Source organism: Pezoporus flaviventris, unplaced genomic scaffold, assembly GCF_033815535.1.
Source record: "Pezoporus flaviventris isolate CSIRO_AGI_PZ_B2104156 unplaced genomic scaffold, CSIRO_AGI_Pfla_v1 ptg000035l, whole genome shotgun sequence".
Taxonomy (NCBI): Eukaryota; Metazoa; Chordata; class Aves; order Psittaciformes; family Psittacidae; genus Pezoporus; species Pezoporus flaviventris.
In genome coordinates, this window is record NW_026892583.1 from 11,829,360 (window position 1) to 11,853,770 (window position 24,411).

The 24,411-nt window shown below is 43.2% G+C and overlaps 1 protein-coding gene and 1 long non-coding RNA gene across 7 annotated transcripts in view; one reads left to right on the forward strand and one right to left on the reverse strand.

Moving 5' to 3' along the window:
* LOC133273918 (uncharacterized) overlaps positions 1-24,411 on the reverse strand; it is a 376,828-nt gene that overhangs the window by 44,390 nt on the left and 308,027 nt on the right. The window lies entirely within an intron of this gene.
* Positions 820-24,411, forward strand: part of FBXO34 (F-box protein 34) — a 39,878-nt gene continuing 16,286 nt past the window's right edge. For 4 of the 6 annotated variants that reach the window (XM_061462571.1, XM_061462573.1, XM_061462572.1 and 1 more), the window contains exons 1-2: positions 821-968; positions 14,979-15,055. The gene's annotated coding sequence lies outside the window, so the exon portion shown is untranslated. Of the gene's footprint in view, positions 969-14,978; positions 15,056-24,411 lie in introns of all 6 variants that reach the window. The other 2 variants (XR_009744956.1, XM_061462577.1) reach the window with 2 other exon arrangements.

Here is a 24,411-nt window from a genome sequence, read left to right on the forward strand (position 1 = left end):
ATGTGATGAACCACTGCCCAGGGGCTGCACAGCATGGGACAAATCTACACCAGGAACAGCAGCAACATTTTCACAGATCACTGCAAAGGGCACTTAGTGATTGTGCTGAGGAGGCAATCTTGGCAAACAAGCTAGCTGGAACCGAGCTAGCGAGGTTCCATTATCTTGAAGGACTACTTTCAAGCTCCCAGTAACGCCTTAGAAGCTCTTTTGGTCCTGCAACCAGGAACTGAGTAGATTTTAAAGCCGGAAGGTCTATCAAATGAATTTCTTTAGCCTCCTGCTGAGGGCCGTATAAATTTTTATCCTGTTATCACTGTATTAAATGCACTTGTAAGCTGCTGGTGCCAGACAGCTGGCTGGGCTCTGGCACCGTTGTTGCTGAACTTCACAGCAGGTGGCACAGGGGCAGCAAGGTCCAGGCCTGGCGACACCAGGGCGAGCAAGGCTGTGAGGTCCCACGCCGGCCAGCTTGGGGGACTGCGGGGAGGCCATGATCCTGCCGGTCTCCAGCACCGGGGTCTGTCTAGAAACATCCCTCGCCTCGAACCTGCCGACGGGACCCCACGGGCTCTGGGGAGACCGCCGAGGCCCCGAGGAGCACTCCGGGCCCGCGAAGAGGACAGCCTCCGGGCCATGAGGAGAGCTATAGTCTCTGAAAGGACCCGACAGGCCCCGAATCGGGACCCCGGTCCCTGCAGCCGGCGGTGCCTGGCGCGGCGGGGATGCCGGTGCCTGGCACTGTACGACGGCGGCCTGCAAAACCGCAACCCCCAGCGGGCCCGGGATCGTTCCACCCCGTCCCGCCCCGGGCGCGGATTGGCGCGGCCGGCGCGGCCCCTCCCGCCGCCGGGGCTGGGCGCAGGGGGGATCCGGCCGCGCCGCGCTCAGCCCATCTTAGCGCAGCTAGCCGCTGCCGCCGCGGAGCCGCCGTCTTCTGCGCGGGAGCGCGGCCAGCCCCGCTCCGGGTAGGCTTCTTGTGGTGGGTTTGGGACAGGGAGGAGGGGCGTCAGCTGCTCGGTGCGCTTCGGCTCGGCTTGCCTCGGCTCGGCGCGGGGCCGCAGGCCGGGGCGGGCAGGTGGGCGGCGAGCAGGCCCCGCACGCGCCTCCCGCTAGCACCTCCCGCTCTCTGGCCGGCCATGGTGGTTCTGGGGGCCGCCGAGGGGCCACTGGCCGCCTGCCGGACAGGGCTGCGCGGCGCCGGGCTCCACGGAGGGCACCGGGCCTCCTCGCTCCCCCGGCGCGGCGCCTCCCCGCCGCCGGCCGCCCCCTCTCGTTTCTGTTTTGTCCTGTGTTATTCCCGGCGCCCCTCTCAGCGCAAACATTCGGCTCCCGTGCCCAGGGCGCCGCGCTGTCGGCGGTCGCAGCCTCCCTGGGGGTTTCATTGCGTTTCCCCTGTCGTGTCCCCTCCCCGGCTCCGTTGGCAGCTCTCCCGTGGCCTTCCCGCCTTCGGACGAGCCCGGCCCGCCGGGTCTGACAGCGAGAGCCCGGCGGCAGGGGGAAGGAGGGCTCCTTGTGAGCCGGGTGCCGGCCCCTCTGCACGGCCCGGAGCTGCTCTCCTCCCATGCGGTTGCATAACGCGTGGCTGAGGGGGTTGGGGGACGGCCCGGGAGCTGTGTTTTGGCGGGTCACGGGCTCTCGGTGGGCCCGCCTGCAGGAACGCGGGGCTTTTCCTTAAAAAAAGACAACATCAGAACAACCCCCCACGTATTTTTAACCAAACTTTAGCCTTCTGAGCGCTGTCACTTCCTGATGGTGTGATTCTGTATGGCTTACGCCGTGCTCATGCATCTGTCAGCTTTCCAGAGGGAAGGGTTGGGGAGCTCAGAGAACATAAACAGTGATCTAAAAAGACAGCGTTAATCGTTATTAGGTATTGTAGGTAGTACTTTAACAAGGTGTTCACGTGGGGATGGTTTAAGGACCTAAGGAAAGGTTCAGTATACAATTACAGGGGAAGAGATTTCTTCTCAAAATTACTTCCTTAAAGGCCTTACTCGAAACAATAAGCGTAGCTTCTAATTTCTTCAGTAAACCGAGTTTTTTGACTTGTGCCGTGTGGCTTCTAATTGGAAACAAAACGTGTACTGGCTGGAGAAATAGGACTGACACTCGTCCTGCGAGGTGTTTTATACAGTGCTCAACAGCAGCGTATGTCTCTCGTCTCCGTTCATAAATAACCGGGTTGGAAGGGCTGTTTAGCACAGCCGCAGCAGCTCGGGGTTCGTCGAGGGCTGTAAAACCAGCCTGCGAATCTGTGTACATACTCAAGTGGTTAACCCTGCTGTGCTGCGAGCTGCCTTGGCTATACCATAGTTCTCGGTATACAGTGTTGGTAGCTAGAGATATCCAGGCTAGCTTTGAAATGGGCTAATGTGTGGCAGAGACTCGAGTCACAAGCCTTAATGAGTGTTTGCGTAGTGCTTCGTATTTTCTCGGATGAAAGGTTTTAAATAATTGGCCATTATAATTGTCTGTCACCCCCAGAGAAGAGCCAAAAAAAAATAAAAAAAAATCAATCCACATGGAAGTAGGCAGTTGTTTATGAAGTCCAAAGTCTAAACCTGTAAATGCCTGTAGGTGGTTAATGTTGTTACTGCTTAACACGGAGACGGCAAAATGACTGACTGAAAGAAAAAAGATCTAGTTCTGCTCTCTTTTTGAGCCATTACTCTGAGCATTGGCCGGACAAATGACATCCTGCTGATGGGTGAGCTACTGGTCTTCAGTGCCCTTGAAGAATTCCTGGTGTGACTGGTTGCACTAGTGTTGTGTTGGGGTGTTTTGTTTTTTTTTCTCTTGAAGTCTTAACTGGAAGCCTTGTGCAGTGTTTTGATTCCTTTTTGGTAAATGGCTAATCCCTTGCTGCAGGGGATAGGAGTGTTCTGAATGCAGTGGTTTTGGGTCCTGAGGGGAGTGCCTTGCATTGCTTTCCAGCAGCCACAGTGACAGCATTATTGACTCATTTTGAAGGTAACTCGCCCAATATTCCTCTTACCTGTGAAACCCCGTAAATTTGCTGTAGCACAGAGCCTTTGAGGGAAAGAAATAGAATGTCAAGGAGCCTGGGCTTCATCACCAGCAGCCTGGGAACAAAGACATTGCACTTGCCAAACTCCTCATGACAAACTTCCATTTTAGTTGGTGGGAAAAGTTGTGGGATTTGATTTAATAACCAGTGTCTTAAAATCATTTTGCATGTTCCATGTGACTAAGTTGTCTCTTTCATATTTAATTGGGGAATGAGCAGAGCTTGAGGAGGAAGCTGTGTATGTTTCACTAGCACTAAATGGTCTTAAAATTCTTTCCTTTTAGATAAGGATTGTGAAGAAGTGCGAGTGACTTGTCAAGCACTAAGCTGCAGCTGACTTTCTTATAGGCATATAAACCATCTTTTTGCTTCCCTTAAAACTGGAAGCTTGTCTTATAATGTGCTGTGTATGTGCACCACAGTGTTGGTGAGCTCTTGGCCACCTTGAATAGCAGTGAGATCATGTGTTCATAGAGACTGGCATGTAGTTCCTGTGCCAGAAGGGGCTGTGGTTTTGAGGTACAGAGGTGTCAAGTTCAATTTCTAGTGCTGTGAAGCTGAATACTGGGAAATAGATACACAATACTACCTAGGTGTAACTGGAGACCTGGAGGTTCCATGTCTCAACACATTCATCATAATGTGTTACTTCCACTTCTTGCTGCCCTATAGTGTAACGAAACAAGCAGTTTGGTATAATCCTCAGACACCAGTGATTTTATTATTGGCAGATATGGCATATTTTAATATTCCTGTTGCAGGCTTGATACCTGGTTTCAAAAAGGATAATGGCTTTTCTTGCACCAGGTAGTTGAGACTCTAAGGAAAACATAGCACTGGTCTTCAGGCTATGTTTAAAGATAACATAGTTTTGGAAGCGTACATCTCTCTTGACTTTGCTGCTTTTATGGGTTTTGTGGATTATTTGGTCATCAGATGTATTACTAAATGTTCCTATCCATGCATTTAAGCTTTTGAAGGAGGTCATTAGTGAAAGTTGGTGGTTAGAGATCAATTTACCAGCTTTGTAAGCTCTGCAGAGAGGAGGGCACAGGAGTGCTGCTCTGGTATGTGTAGCTGCTCAGTTTTTATTTGTACCATATTTTACTGGTTTTGTTTTCCAAGTTGTTTTGATTCTATTAACTTGTTAAATTTAGATACTATTAAAGTCAGTGTAATAGAACTTTTTTAATGTATGAAGGTTGTCTTTTTTTTTTTTAATGTCCTTTTTTTCACCCCTAGGATACTGAGAATTGAATTAAGTGCCTGTAGTGTGGCTTCTGGCTGTAGTGTGGGATTTGTATTTGTTCCCCAAATAACTTCATTTTTTTTGTCATCTTGTGGAAGTGAAATACCTGCTGTATCACTTGCTAATCCTGGTGTTGCAGTCAATGCTAGGGCATAACTGAAGGTGTATTGAGTACTGTAGGCATGGAGGTTGGGTTTAATCTAGTGATTTTTGGGTATAAAATGTAGAGAAATCAGAGCGGGACTGGCTGATACACGTATAGTGTGGGCTTGTATTTCTACTGTCAGCGATACACACTTGGACAGTAAGTTGATGGTAAAAGCCGGGTGTCTGCAGTGTTGTTGTGACGGGTATCAGAGGCAGAAGGATTAACTATAGCTGGTGGTTAACTATGCCTAACCATGTTGCAATGGCACCTCCTGTTGCAGTACACAGGTAATATGGATGTTTACATGGATCACCTTCCTACACATTGGAGGTTCAGCTACCTCTTTTGTTGTGAGTTGCTGCCACATGACTACTTAATGCTGTTTTGAGAGTAAAAATACACTACAGAGGAATGTGTAAATGGCTGTTAAGAAAATGTCAGCTTTAAAAAAAAATAGGTATTCAGTAATGGCTGACTGGTATCTTGGGGTGTAGAAAATAGTGCTTTTCCATGTGATTAAAAAAAGTTCCTGCTTTAGAAACTGCTGTGTCTGCAGTTCATAGCAAAGTAATGGGATTTAGGTAGCACGGAGGCTGAATTTCTGCCAGTTAAAATCTTGCTGTCCTAATGTGCCATTTTGTACAATTCTTGGAAGCTAATATACAATGTTATTCTGCCTTACAGCAAAACAACTAATGATTAAAAATTCAGCAGATGCTGTGGTTCACTTAACTATTTGTTCTTTCATCATTCAGGTCATATCACACAATTAGTGTTTCTAATGTTCGATCTAGCTTTTTTGCTCTAAGAATGGAAATTATCTGAACTACCAGGGGATTTACGAAACTGTTTTGGCAGGAACTGGGCTATGCAAAGTAAATTATTCAGAACTGTTTTTATCCTTCCCCTAACTTGGAGAATCTCTTTTTGATTTCTCAAATATTAGTTAGTGCCAAACAGGGCTTTTGTTTCTGCAACTTCTCTCCCTTTAAAAATCGAACTGTTTTCTTTTGATTGCTTTGAGATAAATGAGACTCCCTACTTGAGAAGGGGAGGGAGAGAACATGATAGGTATAAGTGCTTGGTTTCTTACTTAAACTCAGTATTTCATTTGGCCACAGAAGTGTTTTTGTATGAGAATTCTCATTTTGTTTTGGGCACGGTTTCTGCTGCTTTCAGGACATGTACTTTTAATTTGCACAGTTTTGGTTAATGGTATTCAAGCCAGCATGTCGCTTGACTTTTAAATTAGAGTTAAAGTTTTCCTTCCCCATGTAACTTTAATTAGATATGTTTTGGGCTCTTTTTGTAGCACGCATAGGTTCTAGAAACCTTTTTCTGGACTACCTGGAGCTAGAAAGCAATGTCCATGTAGCAACTTTCGTAGCATATTTTCATTTCTTTCACAAGTTTTCTGTTTGGAAGCTGATGCCTGAACTGCACAAGAAGCAGCCTGTCTTATCTTTTCACAATTGGTGCAGTAACTGCCTTTGGTTGATTTCTCAACACTCACCTGCTGGTACTCACAGTAGGAGATGGAATGCTCTTCGTTGGGTGCCCTCTAAACTGGGTGCATGCATTGACATACATGTTTATGAATCATGCTGTTACAAGCATGATAAAGGCAGGATAACAATGGAGAAAAGTTGCTGGGTCATCCAGTGTCTTTGACAGTAACTTTTTATACTGGGGCAGTGCTTAGCTCGAGTGGTTAAGAGAAACTAAATTCAGAATGTGGAGCGCAGGTGGAGTATTTTGGTCAAGGGCACACCTGAGGTTCAGTCATTCAGCTCAGCGTATTGCTGCAGGTAGCTTGAGAATTGCAGGGTTTAGGAGAAGGCTGTATCTTTGTATGCATGAAGTGGCAAATCAGTAATAGGAATGGAAAAGGTGAATTTGTGCATTACAGAATGTGATATGCAGTATATGACTGATATGCCCACAAACTGCATTTTAGAGAAGTAATAGGCAAAGCCCATTCTTTATGCACATTGTTTGAACTTGCCATTTGGATGACTTTCTGTGTTCTGTGAATTAGCACATCAAGACAATGAATTTTTAGTCAAGGCAGACAGTCTTCTTTGGAAAAACCTGTTTGGACTACAAACGCTAATCTGCTCTGAGAGAACTTGCTTCAGCTAAATTGTCAGCAGATAGTCAGTTGGTTTGAAAAATGAAGTTTAAAATATGTAAACTCTCCCCCAGCCTCCTTAGTGTCTTGCTTAGAATGATGGGAAAGGATTCTGATTGGGTTTTGCATACTCCTAATACCATGTATGCCTGTATCCAGCATGCTGTTTACTTAAGGAACTGATATTCAGGATAATGCGTTTAATCTCCAATTGCAAAAAATAACTTCACACGCAGCTAATTCCATCTGCTGGAAGCAGAAGAGCGAGGCTGACTTTGTCATTTATTTGGGACCTGCTTTCTGCTGGGCTAATTACTATGTATGAACTTTGGAAATTTGCATAATTTTTTGGCAAACTTAAGCAGCAGCCATTTTAATTTAGAATTTTATTAGCTTGAAACATCCCTAGCAACTTCTAAGCTACTTCTACTTCATTCTGGGGTTTTGGTATTTTATGGACTTTGATTTAGCAAGCTTCAGTAACATTTTTTTCTTTCCTCCTTGCAATGACTTCTGTATGTAACAGCAGCTTGCTTCCATTTCCAGTAACTTTCAACCTGCAGTCTAATGCAAAATGCCTTCTGTCATTCAAATAAAAAAAGTGTTGAGATTAAATTCTCATAAAACAGATGCGAAAACATTAGATGTTAGGTTTTGGTTGCCCTTCTGCAGTGTGAGAAGAGCACTTGAAATATTTTAAGTGTAGATGGGTTTCAAAAAGTAACCTTGGGGAGTATGGGGCATGTCAAGTCTGGTCCTAATTCTGCTAAAAGCTGGTCTCATGATGTGAATTCTTAAACTCCAGAAAGTTTGGATGTAAAATCATCATTGCGGATAGCTACTAAATGTTCTGTCATATTGAAAGCCTGGGGTTTTATGCATTTTCAGCTTCTCAAGGTGTCTAGCAATGCCTTTGCCACTCGATTCACTTCTCTTCTTGTGACCTCCTCCAACTGATTTTGCTACTTGGCAGTCAGTGGAGGTGCATAATCTGTAGAATATTAAAACAGTTGGAATTTTATAGTGAAAAATACTGTCTACTTTATTGGAATGCTGTTATTTACTGACTCTTTTTCTTTTGGATGCAATAGACTGGATTAATTTTAAAATCTGAACTATTCTTTCTGTGTTATGGTCTTAGCCTGCTTTCTATCTCAGTACCATGAGAAACTTCCTATTTTGCTGTGTGGAATTGCTGTCCTGTGCCTTTGTCCCTCTTTCCTCCTCCCTGTTATTCCGCTGATCACTTAAGAATGCAGTTTCTTCTTTGGGATGAACGAGGTTATATTGCTAGGCTCTTTAATTCCTTTCTAATCGGCAGAAAGCCAAGCATAAAATCTTGTTCCTAAGTCACTCTAGAGATTTCTTTGTATGTGCTATTTTCTTTGCATGCTAACATCACTTTAGATTTTGCTTCTTTCCTTTCCCCAGAAACCAGACATAATTATGTTTGTGTGTATGTGTAGGCTTGGGTGTTGCTGCTCTGCAGCCCAGCAAGCAATTTGGAGTCCTTGGGCAGTTTAAGACCAAAGTAGCATCAAAGGCAGCAGCTATCCCTCTGCATCTAGGTAGGTGAAATAATTTCTGTTGTATCTAAACTTCAAAGACTAACTCCTGACTTGTGCCTGTGGTTTGGCTCTCTGCAATGTGTCATACTGGAGGCTATATTTTTAAAAAGAGTTTGGACAATGAGTTCAAACAAGACTTACTGCATATTGAGTGATAGTAGCTAGTGTTAAACTGGACTGGAGTTTATGTTCACCGGCTCACATGATTACAGAGGCAGCCTAGTTCCCTTTTGATTCATAAAGCTCTTCATTGAGGTCTTTGTTTTGAACTTTGCCTCGCTCTAAGTCTTTATTGCAAAGTGTAAAAATCCTTTCCATCATGAAGCCTCCACTTTGGGATTGGGACTGCAGTCTTAGCGTATTTATGTCTTCAAAGCTTTGGTGCTTCTTCCTGTCCTGACTCCTGTAGTTGAGAGAAGCTCCCTGTAAACATATATGCAAAGTTTACTCTCCTGCCATTAGGCTGCTCTTGCTTTGGTATCATGCAGCCTGTCAGGGTGACTGATTTTCTCAGTCATTTGTCTTTCTGACAGCCTGCGCATGTCCCTGTCCTGTCTTGGGGAGAGGAGGCTGTCCCTGTGCAGGATGTTTGTGCCCAGGCAATCCGCTTCTCAACAGTCTGAGCATGCAGGGCATGGTAGCTTGAGACAAATGGTCAGGGATCTTTAAGGAAAACCTGCCCTCTGGAAATGGGTTTCTAGACCTCAATTTAACCATCAGGGCACCAGGTATATGTAACAGTTTGCCATCAAGTTTGGGGTAAACTGTTAGATTCTTGCCTCTTTATTTTTAAATTTCCTTTCTAAAGAAGGATGGTACTCTACTGTTGTGTTTTAACTGAGGTAACTTAATGAACACATGAATGAAGTGATGTTATCTTAATAAACATGAATGAAATGATGCAAAGAGTGCTTGTTTATACATCTGAAATCCAAGTAAATCTGCTGCCACTTCTGAAATTTGGGCTGTGGGAGGATTACTGATAGCAGTAAACCCATCTTCCATGGTGTTAAGAAAAAAAAAATCCCTGTGTTTCTCCTACAGTGGTTATGGATTTTTTTTTTTTTTAGATGCAGTAGGACTGCAGATCTAGTCATACTAAAATGTATAATAACTTGCTTTGAGTTGGTCTTGCAGCAGAAGCAGTTGGAGATGTAGCTTTGATACAGATTACTGGGAATTCTCTTTTGATGTTGCAGCTTTACAGCCTAAGCTAGAAATGGGAGCTCAGAGCAGTTTCAGTCATGCTCCCTCCTTGCATAGTGCATGGGATGCCACCAGCAGTGTTCTAAACCAGTTTTCCTAATGATTCCTTTGTTAGGCCTTTACAGCTTATGGAATTGTTAAAATGAGATCCACTCATGTTAGCTGTAGGCTTCTGGGTAAACTGTAGGATAAATAGTAGTAGTTTACATATGCTTATGGCAAATGTCTCTGCAGCATTCTGCATACTCTTCTAGCCTTAAAAATTGCCCTTTTTCCTCCTTGGGAAGACAGTGAGGAAAGGGTTGTGTATGGATTTGTGAAGGTAACAGCTTCATCCCTGGCCTGACTAAACCCAAGGAAGTGCAGGCACCGGTGTCCTGTAGGGATGGACCATATGTCTATGGGAAAACATATTTAAGAGGTTGTGAAGAAATGAACATGGAAAAAAGTAAGGGAACTTTATCCGAGTGTAAAATTATGTCTGCAGTGGAGCTATATGGAGCTAGTTCATTGCTGTTGCTAGTTGCATTAATATTGGCTGTAAGGGTTTTTGGGTTTTGGGTTGGTTTTTTTTTTTTTTCCTTCGTGTTTCTTGGGTCACAGCATTGACAACAAGGAATTGTTCTTCATCAGGTGGCTGCCCAAGCAAAACAAAGGCAGCTATGGACTATGGAGTCTGTCAGTCTGCTTTCCATTTGAAGAAACCTAGAGATTAAATGAAGTAAATGTAAAAGTTTATCATGATAGAGAAACTTTCCTGGGGTATACTTGAGGCACAGACTGTTGGGAGAAAGCATGTCTTTAATTAGACCAACTGGTACCACTGGGGTGGAGGGGAGGATGAGTGGGCTTCTGAGCATGAATAAATGTCAATATATATTTTATCAGAATTGCAGTTTGGAAGCAGAGATTCACTATGGGTTGCCATTTGGCTTTGGGGTGTCTGGGGCCTTTCTGCATCTTCTGTATATTAGTTGCAGTTAGGGAAGGAGCTGTGAATACTGCTTTACAAACATAAAGCATAACTCTTTAAGGAAGGGAAGATTGTAAATGGTGCAGGTAAAATAAGCTGGCGTTGTCAGGCTGGAGTCAGTAAAGCTAGACAAAGTGCCAGCAAGTGATACCTGTGTCCTGAGCTTAATGTATTCACAGTGGTCATGCTGGGGAGGGTTAGTGGGAGATGCTTTAACTTAAAGCTAGTAGGAACAGCAGTGTTGTTTTCCTCTGAAAAGCTATGTGCTTTTACTGGAATGGCTAAATGCAGGCATGTTAAACTTAATATATGCATGTGTGGGTAATCCGAGAAAACATCCCAACAAGTAACCCAGTAACTTTCTTCTGGGGAAATGCTGAGAATATCACCTTTGCTGCCATTCAGGTCCAAGTTGGGCTCCTTAGCAGCTTGTAAGTGACAGCTCTCCTTTGCATTATGGGTATTTTAAGTTACAAGGGTAGCAGAGCTAGAGGGAGAGGTGATAATGTCTGTGCTGGGTGTTTTATTCCTTCGTTTTAGGGGGGAGGAGGAGGAGGAGGAGATGGGACTAATTGCATACCTTCTAATTCTGGTTACTTCATTACTGAATAATCATTGGAGCAGCCCAGCAATCTGCTCTGATAGCAGATGAGCGGTGTAGCTTGCAGCACTTCAATCTAAACAAAACTTAAGGGCTTTTTCCTTTTTCGCCTGCAGTGAAACTGATTTTGTTACATGAATGTTAGCTAGGACAGAGGTGTTCTTGCAGCTCTCATGATGCTTCTCTGGGCTTTGTGCATGTTAGAGGTACGTCCCCAGTGTATGTAGCAAAAATATCCTAAAATACTGCATTACTTTATCTGGCAGATTCAGTTGAAGGCTTTCCAAGTAGTTTGCCAGGGGAAGATCTGTTTAACTTTGACATTAGATGTTTCAGAGGGTTTAAATATAAACTGATGAACATTTAGAATATATGTGCTTTCCATAATGATACATGTTAATTAGTTTTTCTATCTGCATCAAGCCCTGAAATAGTCAAATAAACCAGCTTGAGGACACCTCTGCTACCGCTTCTGTTTCAGAACATAAGTCCCTGTGGTGAGAGTGGTCACGTTGGCAAGGCTGTAGCAGAATGGTGTCATTTTAGTTCCACGGTGTAGAAATGGTGTTATATGCAACCTATATTATGCAAAAGAGAATTATCAGGCAGAGCTTCAGAGAGAGGGTTCTTGTCTGTCTTTGAAATGGGATAAAAGTGCATTCGTGCATCGGGCTGAATGTTGGTAATGTATCTTCTTGGAAATAATGTTGATGATCATGATTTTGAGGTACTGGCTTAAGGCCATGAGAGCACTGCAGACAAGTGCCTGGATTTTGCATAGCATAGTACTGGGCAAAGTTTAAACTCTTGTCAGGTGAACTTTTTCTGGACTGCAGTAGAGCTGTTAAATCTGATCTGTTCCTAAAAAGACAGCTGACTGTGCATTCTGAGCCACATACAATTCTTTGTCTCTGCTTTTGTCTTGAATGGAAAAGTAGTTTGGTTTTGCATTAAATGGAACTCAACTGTCACTGCCCCAAAGGGGTTCTGTTGTTGCAGGCTCTGCTTGAATTCTTAGGCAGTGTTCTTGGCTCTCACTGCTTTTTGCTGTAAGCCCAGTAACTCAAATCAGAACGATGGGAGGATGGCAACACACTAAGACAGATATTTGTTGACAGGTAAAAAAATCTTGTGAAATGAAATATAATGCACTTTTTCACTGTTGATTATTTTTGCAAGTTTGGGCTTGCTTGTGTTGGTCATAACTTGGCTGATAGGATTGGTCATGTAGAGCAACTCGGTATGGGTCCAACTGCAGCATTAATCTCTTGGAATAACTTCAGGTGAAGTGATGTTGAATTTCAGATAATTAGAGGGTATGAGGCCCTCTTAGTCGGGCCTTGCATTTATAGGGTGGCTTTCAGAGGGAAGGACCCAAACGTGCTTTGCTAACTGGCCTGTGCATCATGCACTGGAGTGGATCCATGCTTTGATAAGAACAATATGGGTTCTTCTGATGAGATGAACTGCATCACCTTTTTTTTAAGGAGGCATTTATTTATTTGGATAGAGGAAAAATACTTTTTTCCCTGTGAAAAATCAATAGCTGATCAGACTCCTCCATTCATTTATAGCCACTGATACTGCAGGGACAGGAGGCAGGCAGGTTTGAGTGGGTATAGCCTAAATAAAAACTAGGTTCAAGCCTGGAGTATTATCTGGCAGCAGGATTGTAAGAAGAAGGCTGTAGAACATGAGTCTCATGGGGGAGCGCTGGTGCTGTGCTGCCTTTTTAAGAGAGGTTGGGGGCCTTGCCTGCATGGGAAAAAGAAGCTAGAATATGGGCTGTGATAACTCCTTGTCATGCTGGCCAACCTCCTCTGAGGGTAAGTAGGTGGAAAGGGGCACAGCTGTGGGCAGGAGGTTCAGCTGGGTCTGCAAAGCACAGCTCTTTCCTATGAGCGGGTGAAGGTCATCTACCTGTATGCTTATAATGAATGGTAGACGCCATTACGAGAGGTTAGCATCTTTTGTGCTGAGATGGACTGCTGGATGATAAAATGGTGTCTCTCACAAATGCCTCAAATGTGGAGTGCTGGATCCTGCTTTGTTAGTTGTTAAAGGGTTGTGTGTGGTTGTGTTTCTTTTTCCTGGTAAGAAAGCTAACCCTACATCTCAGAATCATCTGTTTGCCTTCTTGGTGCTGCAGTTAGGATTTTTGGAGTTGTCCTAGGGTCTGTGTAAGTTGACATGGTTCTTGTGATTGTTTGGGATGGTGGCTTGTCTCCCCCATATTCTGCTTCTCTTGAAGTTTATTAACCAAGCTTCCACAGCACCCACCAGCCCTGGCTCTTCTCTGGCCTGTGTTTACTTATGTTTTCTTAGTGGTTGAAGTGTGCCTTGGTTTTTAATTTCTTGTGTTTGGCTTGAAGGTTCATGAGCTGGGATGGGTGCACTGTGGGTGCTCATGTGCTTCAGTGTCTATGCTTATGATCCCTCTTGACTGTAAAAAACAAACTGGAGGCAGATTATAAGGTACTGGAGACTTTTTTGGGGAAAAAAAGTAATGAGTGCCTGAAGTGCCACAATCTTGTAGATTGTGTGTGGTGCCACGTAGTTGTGAGCAAGCTTTCCTTTTTGCAGAAGGTAGATCAATTCCTTGGGGGCTGGGTAGCACCTGATCTTTATGTGAGGGAGGGGAAAAAGCTGTCCAACTTTAATCTGAATTTACTAGGTAGTTAATAAGACAGACCTTTGCCCTGAGTAACTTGTCCAGCCTGTGTTATGTTGCAGGAGCTCCATGGAGATGAAGCCTGCTGGCTTTATTTTGCTCTGAAATCCATTTGGCTTAAAGTTGCCTCCAAAATCTCAGCCTCTGCAGTACTTCAGACTTGCAGCTGGGTAACCTGCTGGGTGTTCAAGGGCTGAGGTTGGGGCAAACCCTGGATGCTTTGGTGGCTGGGAGGTGACACTGAACTTGTCATTCAGGTGTCATGCTGAGAGCAGTGTGCCTCTTGCCTGTCTCTTCCTCCCTTCATGATTTACAATTTGTATTTAATAGTAGAGGGACTTAAATGTTTTGTTGTCTGTGCAGTTGTAGTCTGTAGGAGCAGTTAGCTGTAGTGATGTTTGGCACTGGAGCTGCCTATGGTGGCTGATTGCCTAAGTCAGTACTGCTGAAGTGAGCAGGGAGAAAGTGAAGGTATTTGCACCAGTCATTTAGAAACTGGTATAATTCAGGTCTGAATCAAGCTCGGGCTCAAACAGGTTGTAGAATTTGTTTCTATAACACTACTGGGGGTGTGGCATTGCAGAGACAAATAAACAATGGTTCCCAGCCCAGAGGCTTGTGTTCAGTATTAGATAATGAGACATGGGGTAGTTATAGCCAGGGACCTGAGTGGGAGGGGTTAGGAGAGGGTGAAGGTTACATCTCTGTAGAGAACCTGAAATGTTTCTTCTTGTGCCTGCAGCTTGTTAATGGCACTGTTAAGAAATTGTGGGTGTATCTGAGGTTATAGGAAGCATGGAAGTCAGCTTTGTAGAAGGAAGCGTTGTCTGAGTTACGGGACATGCATGGATTAATAAGAGAAAGCGGAAAGAGGTAAACTGAAACTAGTCAAGCGTGCAGGGAGTGGCTCAGTTTACACGGAAGCAGAACATGCAAAAGTACTCAAGGGTCTTGAGGAATTTAGGTGCTAGAGCAATGATGGGAAATCTGCACTCAGATTCCTAAACATGTGTGCTTGATGAGAATGGAGGAACAGGTCAAGAAAGGGGTCCAGCATGGCTGCCAAGAGCTTTGTAGTCCCTCCTCTTTGCTGTCCTTGCAACCTGGACTCCCACAATGCCAAAGCAGCTTCTGCTCAGCCACCCAGCAGGACTTCTCCTGGTGACAGGGCAGCCGCTTTCCACTGTAGTTGCTGGACTCCTTTTGTGGTGTACTCAGTCAGCACTGAAGACCTGCTTGAATTGGTGGTGCTCCACATGTCAGCAATGCATTGATTGTTGTTTCTGCATGCCCTTTGTGCTGGGCAAACCGGATCTTTTGGGGCTTTAAGAGCTAGTTAGTAGTTGTAACACCGTTTACTGTATCACTAATTTCATTTTTCCTTCCCTTTTGCTCTTCAGAAATGCCATTCTCCTGAGTGTGCAAGGAACCTACAGAACTAATGTCTAACCCTACATGGAATAACAACTCTTGGAAGGTACCACCCTTTTTTAACTACATGGCTTTGTTACAGGTTGGGTTAATGTTGCACTGATCTTTGCTTCAAAGCTTGGAATTGAAGAACCATGCCTTATGTAATGCGTCCCTTTGAAAGGATGACATTGCTGTGACACTCCAGTCTCTGATTTCCAGAAAAACCGCATGCAACCCAGCATTTGGTCTAGGGTGCCAAGGGACCATCCCTCTTTCTCTGTGAACGATCTCTTTAGGCAGAGCCTGGTTTTGCCGTAGGAACAGATGGTGGTTTCTATTCAGAGAGCTGAGCTAAGCTTTCGTCATTCTTGGTGACCATCCTTGGAAACATATTGCCCTTCCTTTTAGCGATGCATGATGTCTTTAACTTGATGACCTTCTGGATCATCTTTCTTGACGAGAGGCTTCTAGCCATATTTATCAAGAACATTATGAGAAAGTGCAGTTGCACTTTTAACATTTAAATTGAAATATCTCTGCTGTTTGTGCTGCATTAACCAGCTCTCAGGCATTGCTTGCTTTGCTTCTGATCCTGCAGTGATGCCATAGTACTGTATTTTGGACTGCCCTGTACATTACCATGGCAACAGACTGATGTCACAGGCTCAAGGACATGACTTCAGTATATGATCATGCAGAGGCACAATCACATTTGTGAAGGAGAAAGCTGACTAATGTGCATTTCAAAAGCAAACAAGGGGAATGCAGGTTACAGCTGACCAAGCAAGGTGCTTCAATAAAAATGTCTCTTTTAGACAGAGGAGGGGCTGATCATGTCTTTTAAGGTGGGAACTTTTGTCGTGATGAGCTTCTCTTTCCTGTGGATAAGCAGACATCTTGCAGGTACCCTGTCTCTTTTAAACAGGTGGTGTTCTGGGGTGGGGAAGCTTGCTGTCTGGTTTCAGAACTTTGAGAGAGCGCTTTTTAAGGAGTTTCTCAGTGGTCTTGTAAGCACACTGGGAGCACTTTGACTTGCTTAATGTTGTTCAAACAGTTTAATTGGTTTTCCAAAGCTTTTAGTTTATCCATAACATTGGAAGGTGAAAGGGGAACTGCATCTGCATTATGGTCACATTTTCCTATATCCTATTAGCAGATTCCAAGATTGTTTAATGTGCTCTCCACCCATTTCATTTGGCTGCAACCTTTGCTCCCATGAAAACAAGGCTGATTGTTCTGAATTGCTGTGTGTATGTGTTTTGGCACAGCATAAAGGTACCTATAATAACACAACTATTGTCTGGGGGAAAAAAAAAAGTCAGTTTGCAGTAATAATTACAAATAAAGGGTGCAGTAATGGGGCAAGGCACATAATGGTCATTTTCCCACCCATTACGTACAGAAAATTGTCAACATGGTCATCCCTTTAACACGACAGGGATGTGGGCTTTAGCATAGTATGTGAATATTGGGAATAGGGGACTGAAATATTTACGTGTTGTTCCAAGTTTCTCTTTCCTGGACACAGTTCCATTGGTCATATCTATGGATGGGGAGACTGAATGGCTTTTGCACAGTGTGGTATTTTATTTGCAAGCTGTGAGCAGTTTAACAAGTGTGTGCGTGCTAAATGAAGCATTCCCACTTTCAGTTAGCAGCTGACGCACCCTTAAAATAAAAAACCTAAGTGCCTTTAGGTTGAACAGTGGGGTTTTGAGGGGTGACATTGTGCTGTGTGTTTGAGCGGATGGTTGGTCGTGCCAAACCTGAATGTTAACTTTAAATGCTGTGAGATTCAGTAACGAACTAGCTAAAACTCCTTTGTGCTGAAGTAATTTTTGCTCATTTCTGCACTTGGGAGAATAAAAGCTGTTACAGTGCTAGATTTGGAAGTAATAGTTTTAAATGTTCAGCGTTACAGGAATTCAGGATATTTAACAGAAACTGGCATTTCTTAACAGCAACTTGGTTGCCTCCCAGGGCAGGAAGCTGTAGAGTGTTAAAAAAAGAGCTTAACAGTCTTCTCTCTAAATCAGGATGCTTGAATTCGGTGCTTGGCCTTGAGCTGAAAGGACTGGAAGCTCTGCAAGATTCAGTGATTCAGGCAGCTCTGCAGCAAACAAGAAGATAATGGTGATGGACTATCAAGAAGGCAGCCTTGCTAAAAAGAAAGGCTTTGTGATACGGTAAAGGGGAAGGAAGTCTGGAAAACTTAGGGAACAGATGTTTTTGGAGGAGGGGAAAAACTATCCATGTCGTTGGCTCTTGCAAAAGGAACTTGATACCAAACAAAAGTAGTCACACCCGCTATTTAGCACAAGGATCCTGGAAAGCTGCTCTTCAGAGCCCCCATGCTTCTCTGTTTGACAAATGCCTTGTACAGTGACATCTCAGTACAGAGGCAGAAATGAATAATATAAGCACCTGTGAGCTCGTGCAAAGGTGTCTGTAAAACAGTGAGGGTGTTTGATGCTTCTCTTTAACAGTAATAAGAAATCTTTATGGGTGTATAAAATGATACTCAAATCAGGAAGCCAAGAGGGATTCTGTTCCTGGAGAAGGAAATAATGACAGAAGATGCATTAAAAAAGAGGGAGAGGTTGCTTGTAAGGGTGTGTTTATGGACTGTGATGACTGAAGTGTGATAGATTGCTGATCCTGTGTATCAGAGTGACAATGATTTTTTTCAGGTTGTTGAAGTTTGCATCAAAAAAAAGAAGTATTTTGCTCTATCTAATAGGTTAATCCACTGTAATGGACTGTGAAATAAACCTGGGGAAATTTTCCCGTCTGTATGTGTTGCACGGCCTCTTTGCTGTCTACTTGGCAACTGTAACTTTAGATAATTAAAAGCTGCTTTTTAAATCTGCTCTTCTTTCAACTCTTACTTTTTTTGTTTTGTTTTGTTCTTTTGCATCTTGCTACTTCTCTGAGGGCTATCAGTCATCCTAAGGTGTAAAAACCAAGATAATGTGGTTTTAGGAAGGGAAAACTGCAGGTGAATCTCTTTACTTAAAAAAAACCTACATTTTGGTGAATGCGTGATGCTTTTTAACATGCACATCACTGCTGCATTTCTACGAAGAATTCAACTTGCCCAGTCCAGTATGGAAAAACTAAATTCACTGACTTTCTAAGATCTTGTTCCACTTGTCCTTCTAAAATCAATAACCAAGTCTCCATGGCTGTCTGTGCTTAGGCAGCAGTTGTAATTATCCAGAAATTACAGAACTTGTTCAGCACAGGGGTCCTCTGGTTTCAGCACATAGTTTCATTGCTCTGTAGTGTTTTGAGAGGCTGAAGGGTGGGATGCAGCTACAATGAGTTTCCAGATTCCTAGCAGTGTGAGGGACTGTTTTTAATAGTGATGATAAAAACAGCTATTCCCAGTTGGAGTTTAGTCAGTGGTACAATTATCAGAGCTATGAAATAGTGCAGGGATGTCTCAGAATGGAAAAACTAAGGCTTGAAACTCACTTTCTTGAGGGAGCTGTTTGAAACTATTTCCTGCAAGCTCATAGAGAATTAGTAAGATATCTTTAATGGCAAGAGATGAGGCTGACAGGGCTTGGTGATTACTTTGGTAGTTTAGTTTTCAGGCTAGCAGACTTCAGTGGGCTTTGGGAGAAGGATTTGGTAGCAATTTATTGATGAAAGCCAGCATGATGAGTGGGAGCTCTGGAGCTGGCATGTTTGATATGTAAGGTTATGGTCTTTGCTGTATCGTGTGGTCACACCAGCTGTTCCACTGGGGAGCCTAAAAATGTGCTGAGTATTTTCACAGTAAAGTAACAATCCCCAGCTCAAAATCCAGTTCACTTATACCATCCTTTTGAAAACACAGTTGCGGGTACCTTAATTTCTGCTTAGCTTCTTGGTGATTTGGTGGTTCTTATTCATGTTTTCTCAGTTTTGTGCAAGAGGAGGAAGCCCTGGAGAGAGAATATAGATTGTAGTAGAGAGGAACAGCTGGGAATACTGAGTTAGATAGCAGTGCATAGATTTTTTTTTCCTTTTTTTTTTTTTTTTTTGAGTCTAAAGCTGGTTTTGTGTTAATAAGGCTAAAAGTAATGAGAAGCAAACCCAAATCTGATGTTTTTAGGTAAACTTTCAGAAATGTTCATAGTTATGAAATGGTAATTATTCTGGAAAGAATTGCTTCAGAATTGTTTCTGGTATCCTGTTGTAGGCCTGTGCTACTGAATTTTGAAGATGAAACTTGAAAATGGAAGGATCTATAGCAGAAGTTTTGACAGTTAACAAGGCACTTGAGTGTGCAGAAGTTATCCTTTACTGAAATTCAGATGCTGTTTCAGGGCCTGTCTTTTTCTTTAAAGAATGAATTAGAGCAGAATTTGTGCTATGCCTGGAATTTCTGAAAATGTGATTGTGTTAGTCGCTAGGTGTATCAGATATAAAGCTCTGAAAACATAAAGCTATTTTTTTTACTTCAAGTACCTTTGAGTTATTAATAGGGAAAGAAAGCCTTTGAAAATGTAGCCAAAAATGAGTAAAGATCCATGGAATTGGTAGGTTTCAAAATTAGCTTACATTTTAAACAGTCTTTGAAACAATCATGCAAAAAGATGCCTTATTTAATGTTGGTCTCTGCTGCAGTTTAGCAGCCAAAACCCAAGCTTATCTGTAGCTGAGTTAGTTCAGCAGGAGACGTTCTGTGTATGATGTCCTCTTAAGAATTTGTATAAAACAAAGCAGATACTTTGGCTGGGAAAAACGTTTAGTGCGTACTCTTGCTTGCCTTCAGTCTTTGTTTGAAGCTGTTCAGCCGTGGTGCATCACCTGTGCTTTTGGGTGTTCAGAGTCCTTTATGATCTCTTTCAGCCGGTCTGTGGTTTGCAAACTGTAAGGCCATTTAAGTGGTGAGAAACATCGTCTGCATCCAGAGTTGTTTCCTGGATCGTTCACCTGCATTTGTCTGCTCACCATGCACTGTTTCCTCCCTGTGCCTGTGTCTGCTGAACTGTATGTGTTTGGGCAAGCTCTGCTGTGTGATGGCTAGTGCCTAGTTTTGTATGATGGATATCTTGGGGGTCTGCTTTGTTTGTAGTGTTGTACCAAATGCCTTTTTGAGTCTCATCTGAGTTGCTGTGTTATTCTGTCTGTCACCGGTTTGGATTATGTTTCTGTTGCTGGCTTTGACACCCTGCTGTACCATTTCCATGCCATGCACGTGTATGACTTAATGCTGCAGGCCTGGAGCTGTTGGAGACAGCGCAGTGTTCGTCAGTAGGCAAAAAATATGCTGTTGGATTCAAATGAGGGGGACTCATTCTGCCTGTTGTGAGCAAATGTCTCCAGCACTGTGACAGATTAATCTTCCAATGAAGAGTGAAGATTGGCAGCCTTTAGTGTGCAGTCAAATTGAAAATCTATGATTCTTGTGTGTGGTGTCAGTTAACAGCACCAGCAATTAACAGCAAAGTCAGAATAACTTTAATTTCTTTAGATTTGTGAAAAGCTGTGAAAAGGTGAGGTAGCCTTGGCCAACAGCCAAACACCCACCTAGCTGTTGGGTAGCTCACTACACCTCCTTCCAGGAGGGAATAGGCTTAGAGAGTTTTAAGAGTCACGGTAAAGACGGGGAGATCACTGGTTACTGTTGGGGACTGTTTATCACCAGTTAAAATGTATTTGGGTACTGAGAAGTAAAGATAAATGTTAAACCAACACCCTTCCTCTCCCATGTCACTTCGGGGGATTACGCCCTGCCAGGGAGCACCTACTCCTCCCTACCCTTCTCTGATCTTGGTGGGTTTTTTCTTTTTCCTCTTTGTCAGGTGTGGTTTTTGCCCTTTCTTAAATAGGTTTACCCAGTCGTGCCAGTCACTTGGCTGTGTCCTGTGGTGGCTTATGGTGGAGCTGGCTGGACAGGGCCTGGGGCAGCCAAGACCACCACCTGCAGAGGCCATGTTAAAAACTGACTCTAATGAGTGGTCTTTAATTTTTCTTTTAGTCTTAGACTGTAGTCTGTTCTTTGGGGGCTTTTTGTTTTGTTTTCTTTTGTAAGATACCACTCAAGACCAGTGAATCCAAAGCTTGTTGAGTGGGTGTAGGTGGAGGTGTGTCTTGTTTGTTTGTGGGTGGGTTGTTTTTAGATGCTTTTAATGAATCTGTTAGAAGTTTCTGTCCTCAGCAGATGCAGTGATGCACTTGGTTATAAAATGTTCTGTGAACTTTGAAGTTTGAGCTTCCTTCTACATGAAATCTCTCCTGAAGGTAGGTACAGTCAGTATAACTGTATTCAGAGCAGTGTTTTTTTTTGTAAATGGCTTACTTATAAATTTGAAATTAGAGTTTGGTGTTTTTACATTATTCTCGCAAGATGAAAGATAGTTTTGTGTACAAGCATGATGCTGGGGCACCAGCAGTGTCCTAGTTTAAACAAGAATTTGGAAAAGATTTAAGACTTCGTGAGAATTCATAAGGCACTGGTGGAAAAAAAAAACTGTAGAAGATGCAAGTAGCTGAAAACAGGGTAGGCTGAGGAGTGTGATAGGAAAAAAAATGGGCGTTTTGAGTTACAGAAATAATGGCACAGTTCACTCTGAAACTTTTTTTTAGTACCATTATATTTAATCTGGTGTTTATGCTGCTGTAAGGTTTCTGTTTGGATTTGGTTTTGGTGACTGAGGAAAGATTTGGATGCTTTAGAGATGCTTAGTGACTGCTGCAACCTCTCAACTCTGCCGTGGATTGGTGGAATGAATCCATGTGGACAAAATCATGTTCTGCTTTGAGTCTTTTTGTATGTGTGTCATTTATGTTTGGTTGGGTTTTTTTTTGGGGGGGTGGGGGGGCGGGGGTGTCTTTTGTGTCTGTGTTTTGTTGAGAAGGTATCCTCAGTGATATAGGACAGAGAAATCCACAATATAACCTTTTGATTTAAGTGTAAGATTTCACAGAAGTAAACAAAAATGAATTACCCCTCACTCTGCTAAACTACATAGGGCTGGACCTGTGATCAGGGCATATGGGGTGAACTCTGTAAGGAGAACTCTTGGCCCAAAGGCTGGTCCAAACCAGTTAGAGCCATATAAACCAGTTAAAGCCATATTTAATTCAGTGAATTAAGTTTCAAAGCTGATGAGTTTATTGTTTAACACTGGGTCACCTGCTGTGGGGTTTTCCTTATTAACAAAGATCTAAAAGAATTGTGTTTATTTACTGGATATCTAAAAGTTAGTTGTAGGTTTATTCTTCTACTTTAGAAACCATTTAATACCCCACGGGAAGATGTACAGAAGCCATTATTACTGTGCATTGTGTATCTTGGTGCAGAGGGACTTCTTGCCTACATAGTATCAAGTATGAGATTTTTAGTTTCCTGCTGGCACTTTACTTTGTGAGTATATGCCAGTAAAATGGCTGGTGCTGTGCTGGAGTACATAGATTCAACTATATGCTTGCAATCAGAGGAATAATGCAAACGGGTTTATTTTCACTGTGTTAAGAGCTGCCACAAAACAGGCAAAGGAAGCTTTAATTTTAAGAATTGGAATGGGTTGTAATGCCATGCTGCTGGACTATTATGGGCAAACTAGTGAGTCGTTACTGTCAGGCAGCACATGTGATGGTCAGTTTATTAGCTGTTGCAGCAAAAATGAATCTACAAAATGTGTGCCAAAATGAGTCAAGTGGACCTCTCAGGCCAGGATCCCTAACATCTACAAGCAAAACAGGGTGATGAAATAATTGTTTACAATCCTCATCTGCCACGTCGGTGCTGTAATAATAATCAGGATTATCTTTAGCAAACTAATGCTGCATTCTTGAAAAAAATTCTTCTTGCTGATTCTAATTGCCTTTCTCTGAAGTGGGATAGGTTGGTATTCCAGCTGATCTCTTCCATGTATTCTGAATTTCTGTCATTGGTGTTTGTCCCAGAACTCTACTTTAACATCAGTTCTGCATCTTACTGTCATTTCTACTGTTCTTTGTATGGACAGGAGCAATCTGGCGAATCCTCAGCTTTACAAAAGAGGGCACAACGTCTCCAGAGCTCTGGGAGTGCTTCTTTACTATTTTTGGAACCAGCTCTATTGCTTCTATAATAGGAAGGCTTCTGGAAGCTTTCTCCTTCCCCTTACCCCAAGAAAGTAGCCTTTCTTTAATGCAGAATCTGCATGGGAAAACAAATCTAGTTTTATATGCTGAATAATTCAGCCTTGGCTCATGGATCACACGGCCTCAAGTGCACAGCAATACAGTATCTTTACTCATACCCTGTAACCTGAGGTTGTAGCAGCTGTAGCCCTGCTGCATGGTTTTTAGCTACCCCCTATTTATCATTCAGGACACACAGTAGATTTTGCAGTGTCAAAGAGTGCCAAAGTAGGTGGTAGCTTTCTAGAAAGTGGAGTAACCTGTGATCCGTGTATCACCAGCACTGCAGCAGTGTTGGCAAGTAAGAGATTTACTGGCTTTGTTTTCCTCTTGGATTGAGGAGAATGAATCTAATGAGCCAGTTCTCAACTCCTTCCCAGTTGAGCAATGGGTGATAACCTTAACCCAAATTGTGCAAGACAGCTGAAACATTTCAGGAACAGTTTAACAAGGGAAACACTTGTAATATTTTTTTTCCCGATATTAAAATACAGAGTTAACAAGGTGCAGCAGAGTTCTCCTCCCCTTCTGAGATTTCTTCCTTTCTGGGGAGAGAGGATAACTTAGTCCTTCCAATGCTAACCACACCTAGAGGAGAGAAAGCATGAGAGCTACAAATTTGAATCCTTTTATTCTTATTGATATGCTCTTGGAAGGAAGGCAGGTTCTCCCTGTAGTGCTTCATTAGAATAAACGTTTCATATGCTTATCAGTACAGCAGGTAGTGCTGTTTTACAGCAGTGAAGAGTCAAGGGTTGCCTTGAAGTCCTACGTGCTTGTTTACCCACTTCTGAAACACTTCATTTTGCACAGTATGCATTCAGAAGTCTTTCTTTCCATTGACTTGAAACAAGTTAAAAACTGCTCTGCTGTAGACACTTTTCTGAGCACAATTCAAGGTGTGGATTTGAGACAGCTGAGTTAAGTCTGAATTGCTGACAGCCTTGTCCCACTGGGCTTTGCTAGTGCCTGCCAGGTGCAGGGGTAAGTGGGTTCAGGGAGCTGACGTCTTGCGGGTTAACTTTCTTCTAGTTAACTCCTTGGGCTGCTTCATGTGAGAAATGGAACACGAACCTGTGCTGATAAAGGGGTTGATGTGAAGGCGATGGGAGGGAGGGGTGGGAGCCCAGTACGGCAGGAATTAATGGTGACCAAAATGGCTGTGGAGCTGCACAATGTTTCAGAGCATCCATGTGCGCCCTGCTGACATGGATGGCCAAGCTCAAATTTATGTGGGATTTGTCAGATTTTGGATAAATAACTCCTGTCTGGTGTTATCCAGGGTACAGAGTATGG